Raw genomic sequence first — 14,419 nt, 5'->3', positions numbered from 1 at the left:
TCCCGGTTTTATTTGCAGACTCGAAATATTTTTGCTTCATCGATTTGATTCTCCATTCTACTTCTTGATTTATTAAAGTTGAGTATTGTATTTGCAACGTTTTAGAAATTTGTTTTATCCTTTCATCTCTAGGGTTTATTACCAGTTTTTTCTCACACTCTCTTAATTGATTAATAATGTCTTCTTTTTTTTCTTCTCTTAATTTCCTTCTATAACTATTTTGTTGAATTAAGAATCCTCTTAAGACTGCCTTGCTGGCGTCCCAAACTATTTCTAACTTTGTCTCTTTGTTTAAATTTATATCAAAGTATTCTTTCAGAGTACTTTTAGCCTTCTCTATCACCTCCTCATTTTCAAAAAGATATTCATTCATTCTCCACCTATATGCCCCCAGTGATTTACATTTTATTCCTAATACAATTGGATTATGATCTGAGAAGGTTTTAGGTTGTATTTCACATTTCGTTGTTCTTATAGATAATTCTCTTGAGACCCATATCTGGTCAATCCAACTTCTCTTGGTCACCCAATAGCTTCTCTCTGCTACTCAACGATTCCATAAAATCTGATTAATCTAGTTGTGCTGAATCTTCTTTCAGCATTAGAGTTTCAACTTCAGAAAATGTTTAACAGCTAAAGTATAAGCAATATAAAGTATAAGCAATATATTAAACTTTTAAAAATTGGGTAAAGATACAGTCTTATACACGGAAAAATACAGTATTCTGGCCACCTCCCTCTTGCAGTCTTTTGAGACTTCAACTGACAGCTTTAATAATAATAATAATAATAATTTATGTCTACTCCTCCATCTGGCTGGGTTTCCCCAGCTACTCTGGGCTGCTCCCAACAGAATTAAAAGCACAATAAAAAACTAAAAACTTCCCTAAACAGGGCTGCCTTCAGATGTCTTCTAAAAGTCAGTTGTTTATTTCCTTGACATCTGACAGGAGGGCGTTCCGCAGGGCGGGCACCACTACTGAGAAGGCCCTCTGCCTGGTTTCCTGTAACTTGGCTTCTCGCAGGGAGGGAAGCACCAGAAGGGACCCCGGCATCAGGGGTGGAGATGCTCTTTCAGGTCTACTGGGCCGAGGCCATTGAGGGCTTTCAAGGTCCGCACCAACCCTTTAAATTGTACTCAAAAATGTCCTGGGAGCCAATGTAGGTCTTTCAGGACCAGTGTTACATGGTCTCAGCCAGACTTGATTTAAATCCTTTATTTTACAGAAAGGTTCAGCCTTGCTGGCATCCTCAATATTGACAACCAGAGGAAAGTTTCCTCTACTGGGCCTTTGAGGGCTTTCAAAGTTTGCACCAACACTTTGAATTGTGCCCAGAAATGTTCCGGCAGCCAATGCAGGTCTTCCAGGACCGGTGTTATGTGGTTTCGGTGGCCGCTCCCAGTCCCCAGTCTAGGCTTCCTCAACATCAGCCCTCCAGCTGTTTTGGTACTACAACTCTCATGATCCCTAGCTAACAGGACCAGTGGTCAGGGACGATGGGAATTGTAGTCCCAAAATATCTGGAGGGTCAAGTTTGCCTATGCCTGCTCTAACACCGGGGGGGGGGGGGACCCTGCAGCCCGTGGGTCATATCTAGTTGCCAAGACCTCCAATATCTGTCATGGGGGGTGGGGATGGAGAACGCCACATCTGCTACACGATGCAGGATTAATAATAATAATAATAATAATAATAATAATAATAATAATAATTTACTATTTCTACCCCACCCATCTGGCTGAGCCTCAGCCCCAAAAAGATTAGCCCCCCCCCGACTCTTAGCAGCTTAATAGTAGGTATGGGGAGCCTGTGGCAGGACTCGAGATTTTGTGCGGCTCCAGCTCCCTTCAGCCCCAGACAGCGTGGCCAGTGGCTTGGAATGGCAAGAGTCGGGATTGTCTTCTTCTTTGGCGATCCCTCGTAGCCGAGGAAGATCTTCCATCAACATGGTTTTATCAATGAGTACATCTGTGACAGTGGAGGCCAATTCCGGATCTGCATGTCCTTTCACAGTGGGGTTTCCGTGTGGGAGTTGAACCCAGCGAAGGTTCCTTCTCTTTGCCCGTTTCTCCCTTGCATCCCGAATTCAAGTGTCTCCAAAGCTCAGGATGCCTTTGGTCAAGGCTGTTCTCCAACTGGAGCGCTCGCAGGCCAGTGTTTCCCAGTTGTCAGTGTTTATACAACATTCTTTTAAAGATTTTCCTTGAGATCTTTCAACCTCTTTTGTGGACCGCCAGGCATGACATTTTCCATTTTTAAGTTCGGAAGAGAGCAATTGCTTTGGAAGATGACACACAACATGACCACTCCAAAGTTGATTTTGAAAAATCATCACTTCCACACTGACGATCTTTGCTTCTTCCAGTACTCTGGCATTAGTTCGCCTGCCTTCCTGAGCGACGTGTCCAATTTTCTGTGGACCCCGTTGACAGAATTTTTTGCAATGCGCTGGACGCCTTGCAGTTTGGAGAGCTGTTCCTGTTTTGCGGTTTCCATTCGGGTGGGATTTTGGAAACGGAAGGGTTTTCCGGTGGTGATCCCCCCCCCCCCCCATTTTAGCGAGAAGAGGCCAAGGCAAAAGTTCTGGAGGAAGACGAGAACCAGCGTCAGGAATGGGAGCGGATTGTGCAGCAGAACAAGCAAGAGCGGCTGGAGAAAAAAAAGGTGAGACGCCTGCCTTTTCTGCTCTCAGTCCTCTGCTTCAAATGAATGAATGAATGGAACTTTATTTCCGTCAGCCATCGGCCATCGCAACAAAAGAGCATGTGCATATATCAGGCACGTTCAACAGGAAGATAGCGACCAACTGGTAGATCGCAGGGTGTTCCTGGTCGATTTCCGGTCTCTCAGGGATCTCCTCCCCCCCAAAAAAATGCTGGGAAAAAAGAATAAAAAGCTCAACAACTACTCTTTCCTTAAGAAAGCCCAACCCCACTCTGGCTTCCCAAGAAAAGCTGAGCAACTTTGCCTTTCCCAAAAAAGCTCAGCAATTTTAGTTTCCTAAAAAAAGCTCAACAACTTTTGTTGACCATCAGATTAAGGCCCACTATCAGACTGGGGATTCAGGACCCTCCACTGTGTTTTATATAATCGACTTTGGATTATGTTCTGTGTATATCACAATGTTCCTTCAGTTTCATTCATTCATACCGTATATTCCATTTCCTTCATTCATTCGCTTCCTTTAAAAAAGCCCCAAAACTCTGGCTTCCCCAAAAAAGCTCAACAACTGTGTTCCATCCAACGACAATGGGTAGATCACTGTCCATTTTTTTACCCTGTGAGTAGATCGCAGCCTCTTGGGAGTTGGACGTCCCTGTCATATACAATATATTCTTCAAAAGAGACATATAATGTTTCATGAAAAAGCAGCTGGATAAACCCTTGGGTGGACGCAGACCATAGTACTGGACACAAGTCGAAGACTTGTAAAAAAAATGTACGCTGACAGGGGTTTGGGGTGGGGTGTTGTGTATGCTCTATAGGAGGGGTCAGCAAACTTTTTCAGCAGGGGGCCAGTCCACTGTCCCTCAGACCTTGTCAGGGGCCAGACTATATTTTGAAGAAGAAAAAACAATGAATGAATTCCTATGCCCCACAAATAACCCAGAGATGCATTTTCAATAAAAGGACGCATTCTACTCTTGTAAAAACACACCGATTCCTGGACTATCCGCTGGCCAGATTTCGAAGTCGATTGGGTTGGATCCCGCCCCCGGGCCTTAGTTTGCCTACCCATGCTATATGGCCTAACAGTGATATTTGGCATTTGGGGTCCCTTTCATTTAATTGTCTCACACGGTGGTGGCCCGACTTGGCCCCCTCCAGCTGTTTGGGGACTACGACTCCCATCATCCCTAGCTAACAGGACCAGCGGTCAGGGATGATGGGAATTGTAGTCCCCAAACATCAGTCCTGTGCTGCTTCTACAGTGGAGCTCAGCAAAGTGTTCCTGACTTCCTCCCCATCCCCTTTTATTTATTTGAACCCCTCTGTGGGGGTTTTTAGGAGGGAGATACCATGACAGGCCCATGACCCACCAACGTGTCTTTTGTAGCCGAGAGAGGATTTTGAGCCAGGTCTCTGTCTAACCTAATGGTGGCCCAACTCGGCCCTCCCAATGTTTTGATACTACAATTCCCATCACCCCTGACCACTGGTCCTGTTAGTTAGGGATGATGGGTGTTGTAGTCCCAAAACATCTGGAGGGCCGAGTTTGCCTATGCCTGATTTAGCCCAAAATTTTCTCTTTAACCCCCCCCCCCCAAGGTAGTTTCATAATGTATATAGAGGCTAACTTTGGGAGCAACTGTATGATGAATGCAATCCTGTATGTGCCTACTCAGGAGCAAGCCTCCTCTGTGGGATTGGTTTGCCCAAGGAAATATGGACAGGATTGAATTGCAAGGCTGTCTGCACTTTCCCCAAAATGCAAGTTACTAGTAAGAAGGGAAAGTGTCAAGAGTGTGTGCAGGAGCCAAGCCCTATGACCAATAGGACTCTGCAGGACTGGGGCCTTCCTAAGTTTGTTCTGAAGAGTCAAGGCGCGGCCGCACGGGTGAGGCCGATTGGTAACTCACAGCACCTGGTGGCAAGAGCCGAGAAGGGATATAAGGTTAGCATTTCCCTTCGGCTCTTTGCCACAGCGGCACGTTCCCTGCCTTGCTGCGTTTGACTCCTTGCTTCCTTGCTTCCTCACCCTTGGACTCTTGGCTTCCTGGCTTCTGGCCTTCCATTCCTGCTCCCACCCCGCCATCTTGCCCCCGGTCCCAACATCCCCAGCCGGGACTTCGACCGCCCGTGAACCGGACCGTGACAGAAAGTCTAGCTCAGACATAGGCAAACTCGGCCCTCCAGATGTTTTGGGACTACAATGCCCATCATTCCTGACCACTGGTCCTGTGAGCTAGGGATGATGGGAGTTGTAGTCCCAAGTTTGGCCACCACTGCAGTCGGAGTCTAACCACTACTCCCTGCTGGCATTTGAGGATCTCCAAGTGGGGAAAGGAAAGGGCCAGATTTGTTGTTGTTGTTTAGTCGTTTAGTCGTGTCCGACTCTTCGTGACCCCATGGACCAGAGCACGCCAGGCACTTCTTTTTTTATATATATATAAATTTTTATTAATTTTCCAATACATTTATACATTTTTAACCAAATTGTAACAAAACATCTCTTTTGGACTTCCTTCAGCTTCCCTGGCAATCATCCATGTTTATCTCTTAATTACGCATTCCCTTTACACATATTGTCATTTGTCTTCCCTCTCCCTTCTATTTCTTTTTTGACAATATCTCTCAGTTTTTACAGCACCTCTCAAAACCCCACTAGCGTTGTTTGTATATCGCATACATTTTTCAGATACTCTACAAACTTTCCCCAGTCTTTGATGAACCTTTGGTCTCGGGCATATCTGATTTTCCCAGTTAATTTGTCCAGTTCCGCATAGTCTGTCAATTTCAATCTCCATTCTTCTATAATATTCCTCTTGTTTCCATTTTTGAGCCAATAAAATCCTTGCCGCTGTAACTGCATACTGAAAGAGTTTACAGACTTTTCTTCTTATTTCTTTCCCTGAAATTCCTAAAAGAAAGGGTTCTGGTTTCTTCACAAAAGTAAATTTTAACATCTTTTTCAATTCATTATAAATCGCATCCCAGAAACCTTTCACCTTCTTACATTCCCACCACATATGGTAAAATGTTCCTTCTTTTTCTTTACATTTCCAACACTTATTACATGTCTTATACATTTTTGCTAATTTTACCGGTGTGATATACCACCTGTAAAACATTTTCATAACATTTTCCTTCAACGCAGTACATGCAGTAAATTTCAGATTTTCTTTCCACAATTTTTCCCAATCGTCAAATTGTATATTATAACCAAAGTCTTTGGCCCATTGTATCATTACCGATTTAACCTCTTCATCTTTCATGTTCCATTCCAACAGTATTTTATACATTTTTGACAGAATTTTATATTCATTATTTATTATATCTACTTGAAACTTTGAATCTTTTTCTCCATATCCACATTCTTTTATGTCTTTTTTAAACATTTCATTAACCTGTAGATAATGCAACCAATCATATACATGTTCTTTAATTTGTTCATATGGCTTTAACTTCCATTTTCCCTCCTCTTTAATCACCATTTCACCATATGTAATCCAATTGCCTCTCATATTAATTTTCTTTACACTCATAACTTCTAACGGAGATAGCCAGTGTGGAACTTTTGGTTCCAGTAAATTTTTGTACCTGTCCCATACCTCTATCAACGAATTCCTGAAGATGTGGTTCCCAAAACCTTTATGAATTTTCTTCTTATCACACCATAGGTATGCATGCCACCCAAATCTGTTATCAAAACCTTTGAGGTCTAATAATTCCTTATTGTCTAATTTTATCCATTCTTTTAACCAGCAAAGACATGCTGCTTCATAATATAGTTTCATATCTGGCAGGGCGAAGCCTCCTCTTTCTTTTACATCTGTTAATAACTTATATTTATTCTTGGCTTCTTGCCCTGCCAGATATACCTTGAAATCACTTTTTGCCACTCTTTGAAAATCCCTATCCCCTTTATAATGGGGATAGTCTGAAATAAAAATAACATCTTTGGAAAGAGCATGCCAGACACTTCTGTCTTCCACTGCCTCCCGCAGTTTGGTCAAACTCATGTTCGTAGCTTCGAGAACACTGCCCCACCATCTCGTCCTCTGTCGTCCCCTTCTTCTTGTGCCCTCCATCTTTCCCAACATCAGGGTTTTTCCCAGGGAGACTTCTCTTCTCATGAGGTGGCCAAAGTTTTGGAGCCTCAGCTTCAGGATCTGTCCTTCCAGTGAGCACTCAGGGCTGATTTCCTTCAGAATGGATACGTTTGATCTTCTTGCAGTCCATGGGACTCTCCTCCAGCACCATAATTCAAAAGCATCAATTCTTCAGCGATCAGCCTTCTTTATGGTCCAGCTCTCACTTCCATACATCACTACTGGGAAAACCATAGCTTTTACTATACGGACCTTTGTTGGCAAGGTGATGTCTCTACTTTTTAAGATGCTGTCTAGGTTTGTCATTGCTTTTCTCCCAAGAAGCAGGCGTCTTTTAATTTCGTGGCTGCTGTCACCATCTGCAGTGATCATGGAGCCCAAAAAAGTAAAACCTCTCACTGCCTCCATTTCTTCCCCTTCTATTTGCCAGGAGGTGATGGGCCCACTGGCCACGATCTTGGTTTTTTTCATAGAATCATAGAATCATAGAGTTGGAAGAGACCACAAGGGCCATCGAGTCCAACCCCCTGCCAAGCAGGAAACACCATCAGAGCACTCCTGACATATGGTTGTCAAGCCTCTGCTTAAAGACCTCCAAAGAAGGAGACTCCACCACACTCCTTGGCAGCAAATTCCACTGTCGAACAGCTCTTACTGTCAGGAAGCTCTTCCTAATGTTTAGGTGGAATCTTCTTTCTTGTAGTTTGGATCCATTGCTCCGTGTCCGCTTCTCTGGAGCAGCAGAAAACAACCTTTCTCCCTCCTCTATGTGACATCCTTTTATATATTTGAACATGGCTATCATATCACCCCTTAACCTCCTCTTCTCCAGGCTAAACATGCCCTGCTCCCTTAGCCATTCCTCATAAGGCATCGTTTCCAGGCCTTTGACCATTTTGGTTGCCCTCCTCTGGACACGTTCCAGTTTGTCAGTGTCCTTCTTGAACTGTGGTGCCCAGAACTGGACACAGTACTCCAGGTGAGGTCTGACCAGAGCAGAATATAGTGGCACTATAACTTCCCTTGATCTAGAGGCTATACTCCTATTGATGCAGCCCAGAATTGCATTGGCTTTTTTAGCTGCCGCGTCACACTGTTGGCTCATGTCAAGTTTGTGGTCAACCAAGACTCCTAGATCCTTTTCACATGTACTGCTCTCAAGCCAGGTGTCACCCATCTTGTATTTGTGCCTCTCATTTTTTTTGCCCAAGTGCAATACTTTACATTTCTCCCTGTTAAAATTCATCTTGTTTGTTTTGGCCCAGTTCTCTAATCTGTCAAGGTCGTTTTGAAGTGTGATCCTGTCCTCTAGGGTGTTAGCCACCCCTCCCAGTTTGGTGTCATCTGCAAATTTGATCAGGATGCCCTTGAGTCCATCATCCAAGTCGTTGATAAAGATGTTGAATAAGACCGGGCCCAAGACAGAACCCTGTGGCACCCCACTAGTCACTCTTCTCCAGGATGAAGAGGAACCATTGATGAGCACCCTTTGGGTCCGGTCAGTCAGCCAGTTACAAATCCACTGAGTGGTAGCATAGTCAAGACCGCATTTTACCAGCTTCTTTACAAGAATATCATGGGGCACCTTGTCAAATGCCTTGCTGAAATCACGGTAGGCTACGTCCACTGCGTTCCCTTCATCTACCAGGCTTCTAATTCTGTCAAAAAATGAGATCAGGTTCGTCTGACATGACTTATTTTTCAGAAATCCATGCTGACTATTGGTGATCACAGCATTCCTTTCTAGGTGCTCACAGATTGTTTGCTTAATGATCTGCTCCAGAATCTTCCCTGGTATTGATGTCAGACTGACTGGGCGGTAATTATTTGGGTCCTCTCTTTTCCCCTTTTTGAAAATAGGGATGGCATTTGCCCTCCTCCAGTCTGCCGGGACTTCGCCTGTTCTCCAGGAATTCTCAAAGATGACTGCCAGTGGTTCTGAGATCACATCTGCCAGTTCTTTTAATACTCTTGGATGCAGTTCATCTGGGCCTGGAGACTTGAATACATCTAAACTAGCCAAGTATTCTTGTACTATCTCCTTAGTTATTCTGGGCTGTGTTTTCTCTGCTGAATCATTTGCTCCAAATTCTTCAGGTTGGGCATTGTTTTCTTTATCCATGAAGACTGAGGCAAAGAAGGCATTGAGGAGTTCAGCCCTTTCTGTGTCCCCTGTTTGCATTTCACCATCTTCTCCTCTGAGTGACCCCACTGTTTCTTTGTTCTTCCTTTTGCTACGAACATACCCATAAAAGCCTTTTTTGTTGCTTTTAAGCTCTCTAGCAAGCCTGAGTTCATTCTGTGCTTTAGCTTTTCTGACTTTGTGTCTACACATGCTGGCTATTTGTTTGAATTCCTCTTTGGTGGTTTCCCCCCTTTTCCATTTTTTGTACACATCCTTTTTTAATCTTAACTCAGTTAAAAGTTCTTTAGATAGCCACCCTGGCTTCTTTAGGCACCTTCCATGTTTCCGTCTCATTGGTATTGCCTGAAGTTGTGCTTTTACTATCTTCCTCTTAACAAACTCCCAGCCATCATGAACTCCCTTTCCTTTTAGTATTACTGTCCATGGGATCTCACCCAGCACTTCCCTAAGTTTTATGAAGTCGGCTTTCTTAAAGTCAAGAAATTGAGTCCTAGTATACTTGGCTGCTCCTTTCCGCTGTATAGTAAAGTTCAGAAGAGCATGATCACTTGCGCCTAATGATCCTTCCACTTCTACCCCATTAACCAGGTCATCGACATTGGTTAGGACCAGATCTAAAATGGCTGTTCCTCTTGTTGCTTCTCCCACTTTCTGGACAATGAAGTTGTCTGCAAGGCCAGTGAGGAATCTGTTTGACCTTATGCTCTTGGCTGAGTTTGACATCCAACAAATATCTGGGTAATTGAAGTCCCCCATTACTACTATCTCCCTTCCTTTTGCATGCTTGGCCATCTGTTCCAGGAAGGCATCATCTATGTCCTCCGTTTGGCTTGGGGATCTATAGTAAACTCCCACAATGAGGTCTCTGTTATTCTTCTCTCCCTTAATTTTGATCCAAATGCTCTCACTTTGGCTTTGAGGTTCTAAATCTTGGATCTCTTCACAGGTATACACATCCCTGACATATAACGCCACTCCTCCTCCTTTCTTGTCTGGTCTGTTTCTCTGAAATAGATTGTATCCCTCCATTTTTACATTCCAATCGTGGGACTTATCCCACCAGGTTTCAGTGATGCCTATTATGTCATATTTAGTTTGCTGTACCAAGAGCTCAAGTTCATCTTGTTTATTTCCCATGCTTTGTGCATTAGTGTACAGACATTGAAGTCCATTAGTCATTCCCCCGTGTTGAGCTTCAGACCATATTTTGCGCTCTCCTCTTTCACCCTCAATAAAAGGTTCTTTAATTCCTCCTCACTTTCTGCCATCAAGGTTGTGTCATCTGCATATCTGAGGTTGTTGATATTTCTTCCGGCAATCTTAATTCCGGCTAGGGATTCATCCAGCCCAGCCTTTCGCATGATGAATTCTGCATATAAGTTAAATAACCAGGGAGACAATATACAGCCTTGTTGTATTCCTTTCCCAATTTTGAACCTATCAGTTGTTCCATGTCCAGTTCTAACTGTAGCTTCTTGTCCCACGTAGAGATTTCTCAGGAGACAGATGATAATAATAATAATAAGAATAATAATAAGAATAATAATAATTTATTATTTATACCCCGCCCATCTGGCTGGGTTTCCCCAGCCACTCTGGGCGGCTTCCAAAAGAATATTAAAATACTGTGATACATCAAACATTAAAAGCTTCCCTAAACAGGGCTGCCTTCAGATGTCTTCTAAAAGTCTGGTAGTTGTTGTTCTCTTTGACATCTGGTGGGAGGGCGTTCCACAGGGAGGGCGCCACTACCGAAGGCCCTCTGCCTGGTTCCCTGTAACTTGGCTTCTCGCAGTGGGGGAACCGCCAGAAGGCTCTCGGTGCTGGACCTCAGTGTCCGGGTAGAGCGATGGGGGTGGAGACGCTCCTTCAGGTATACTGGACCGAGGCTGTTTAGGGCTTTAAAGGTCAGCACCAACACTTTGAATTGTGCTCGGAAACGTACTGGGAGCCAATGTAGGTCTTTCAAGACTGGTGTTATATGGTCTCGGCGGCTGCTCCCAGTCACCAGTCTGGCTGCTGCATTCTGGATTAGTTGTAGTTTCCGGGTCACCTTCAAAGGTAGCCCCACGTAGAGCGCATTGCAGTAGTCCAAGCGGGAGATAACCAGAGCATGCACCACTCTGGCGAGACAGTCCGCGGGCAGATAGGGTCTCAGCCTACGTACCAGATGGAGCTGGTACACAGCTGCCCTGGACACGGATTTAACCTGTGCCTCCATGGACAGCTGTGAGCCCAAAATGACTCCCAGGCTGCGCACCTGGTCCTTCAGGGGCACAGTTACCCCATTCAGAACCAGGGAATCCTTCACACCTGCCCGCCTCCTGTCCCCCAGAAACAGTACTTCTGTCTTGTCAGGATTCAATCTCAATCTGTTTGCCGCCATCCATCCTCCAACCGCCTCCAGACACTCACACAGGACCGTCACCGCCTTCACTGGTTCTGATTTGAAAGAGAGGTAGAGCTGGGTATTATCCGCATACTGATGAACACCCAGCCCAAACCTCCTGATGATCTCTCCCAGTGGCTACATATAGATGTTGAAAAGCATGGGGGAGAGGACAGAACCCTGAGGCACCCCACAAGTGAGAGCCCAGGGGTCTGAACACTCATCCCCCACCACCACTTTCTGAACACGGCCCAGGAGGAAGGAGCGGAACCACTGTATGACAGTTCCCCCAGCTCCCAGCCCCTCAAGATGGTCCAGAAGGATGTTATGTTCGATGGTCGATGAGGTGATCAGGCACTCCCATTTCTTTAAGAACTTGCCATAGTTTGCTGTGGTCGACACAGTCAAAGGCTTTTGCATAGTCAATGAAGCAGAAGTAGATGTCTTTCTGGAACTCTCTAGCTTTCTCCATAATCCAGCGCATGTTTGCAATTTGGTCTCCAGCGGGTGCAGAATGCCGTGGCGAGTCTCCTTACGGGGTCCTCGCTGTGGGATCACATTCACCCGGTGCTATACCAGCTGCACTGACTCCCGGTGGAGTACAGGATCAGGTTTAAGGTGCTGGTTTTAACCTCTAAAGCCCTATATGGCCCAGGACCCTCGTAGCTACGGGACCGCTTCTGCTGGTATGTCCCACGGAGGACCTTACGGTCTTCAAACAAAAACATATTGGAGATCCTGGGCCACAGGGAGGTTAGGCTGGCCTCGACCAGAGCCAGGGCTTTTTTTGGGAAAGGCAAAGTTGTTCAGCTTTAGGAAGCAAATGAATGGATGAAACGGAAGGTATGAATGAATGAAACGGAAGATATGAATGAATGAAACCAAATTAGCATAGTGATATACACAGAACATAATAGGAAGCAGTGGTTGTTGAGCTATTTCTATTCTTTTATTCTTTTTTTATATTTTGGGCGGGAGGAGATCCCTGAGGGGCCAGAGATTGACCAGGAACGCCCCGCAATCTACCAGTAGATCGTGATCTACCTGTTGGACGTTCCTGTTCTACATGATTCTGTTCCATAGACATGGTACAGCCTAGTTTGCGGGACAGGAATGTTTGGAAATCAGGCACAAAATCAAAATCAATCCGGCATTTCTCTGACAAGTGGCCTTTGTCCCAAATTTCTTGGCGTCTTCCGGCGTTGTGAACCTCTGCCTTTTCCCCTTGAAGAAGAAGGAGATGCCCTCTGGGAATTCCCACCTATGTACTATTGAATTTCCTTTTAGGGCTTCTACAACAGGTTTATATTTCTCTCTTCAGTCGCCTGGTTGGGATTATCTTATGGATAATGATCTCATTTTCTTTTTCTTTTAATATAATATTGATTACATTTTTTCTTTTTCCCTTTATAACGGGGGGGGGGGACTCCCAAGAGACTGTGATCTGAACTGGCAGTGATCTACCCCCTTTCAGGTCAAAGTTGCTGAGCTTTGAGGAGGAAAGCACCATTTTTAAGGGGGTGCAGGGCTTAAATGTTGAGCTTTTTTAGGGGGGCCAAAGTTTTTGAGCTTCTCTGGGGGGAGCCAGTGACCTACCAGTGATCTATCGTAAACGTCCAGTCACAATCTACCTGTTGGACATGCCTGCTTTGTAACAACCAAATAAAATTTCTTCATCACATAGATCTTTGCTCAAATTGGGCTTTGACTTCCTCCCGTCCCCCTCCCTAACTTCCAGATGTAATCACTTTTATCTGAGCATTTCTGAATCACCCTGTTTACCTTGTCTCCATACTTAGGATCTCATTTTCACCCATTCTGAGTTTTTTCTTGTTACTAGTTAGTCATACTATGTCTCTGGTGTCCATCAATGGTTTGATGTTCCCACGCGAGGCTTCCAGGAACGGTGAAAAATAAGGGACTCCTGTCTGTATGGGACCTGCGAAGGTTCCTGCGGTCGGAGTGAAAAAACGGAATACAAACCCAGGCAAGTTGAAGCAAAGCAGCGAAGACGCTGGACCTTTATTAAAGATTTCTGCGGCAGCAGGGTCAAAGCCAGTCTCGCCAAGGAGGAAAGGAGAAGACTCCAAGCGGGAGATGTTTCTTACTTTTTATACAGTATTGAACCAAGCACACGTGGATTTCCGTAATCCCCCCTCCCCTTAATTCCCCGTGAGACACTTCATCGGAAGCGATCTTGGTAAGAATGGGTGGAGGAAATTGCATGTCACAAACGTTTGCGTTTTATTCCTTTGTGCGCATCGAGGGTTTCGTTGTGTTAATCTGCGAATGGCAGGTTTTCTGGAGACGTGTCTGGGCCGGACTGTGTGATGCTGATCAGATCTGCATATTGACATGCTATCACCTAGGGCAGGGACATCCAACTCCCAATAGACTGTGATCTACTCCCAGTGTAAAAAAAAAACTGGCAGTGATCCACCCGTTGTCGTTGGATGGATCAAAGTTGTGGAGCTTTTTGGGGAAAGCCAAGGTGGTTGAGCTTTTTTTTTAGGGCAGCGAATGAATGAATGAAACTGAATATATGAATAAATGGAACGGAAGATATGAATAAATGGAACAGAATGAGCATTGTGAGATACACAGAACATAATCAAAAGTTGATTATATAAAACACAGTGGAAGGTCCTGAATCCCCAGTCCAATAACAGAACTTAATCTGTTGGCCCACTTTTTGACTAGGAAGCAAAAGTGGCTGAGCTTTTTTTGGGAGAGGCAAAGTTGTTCAGCTTTCTTTAGGAAACCAAAGTTGTTGAGCTTTTCTTTGGAAAGCCAAAGTTCTAGAGCTTTTTAAGTAAGCCAACGCTTTTGGGCTTTTTGGGGGAAGCCAAAGCTAAGGGTTTTTTTGGGGGGGAAATAGATCACTGAGGGGCCAGCGATCTACTGGGAGAGATCATCAGGAGGTTTGGGCTGGGTGTTCATCAGTATGCGGATGATACCCAGCTCTACCTCTCTTTTAAATCAGAACCAGTGAAGGCAGTGAAGGTCCTGTGTGAGTGTCTGGAGGCGGTTGGAGGATGGATGGCAGCTAACAGATTGAGGCTGAATCCTGACAAGACAGAAGTACTGTTTTTGGGGGACAGGAGGCGGG

This window comes from Podarcis tiliguerta (assembly GCF_965153285.1).
Source record: "Podarcis tiliguerta genome assembly, chromosome: W".
NCBI lineage: Eukaryota > Metazoa > Chordata > Lepidosauria > Squamata > Lacertidae > Podarcis > Podarcis tiliguerta.
The sequence above is the reverse complement of the archived record's forward strand: the minus strand, read 5'-3'. Positions refer to the sequence as shown.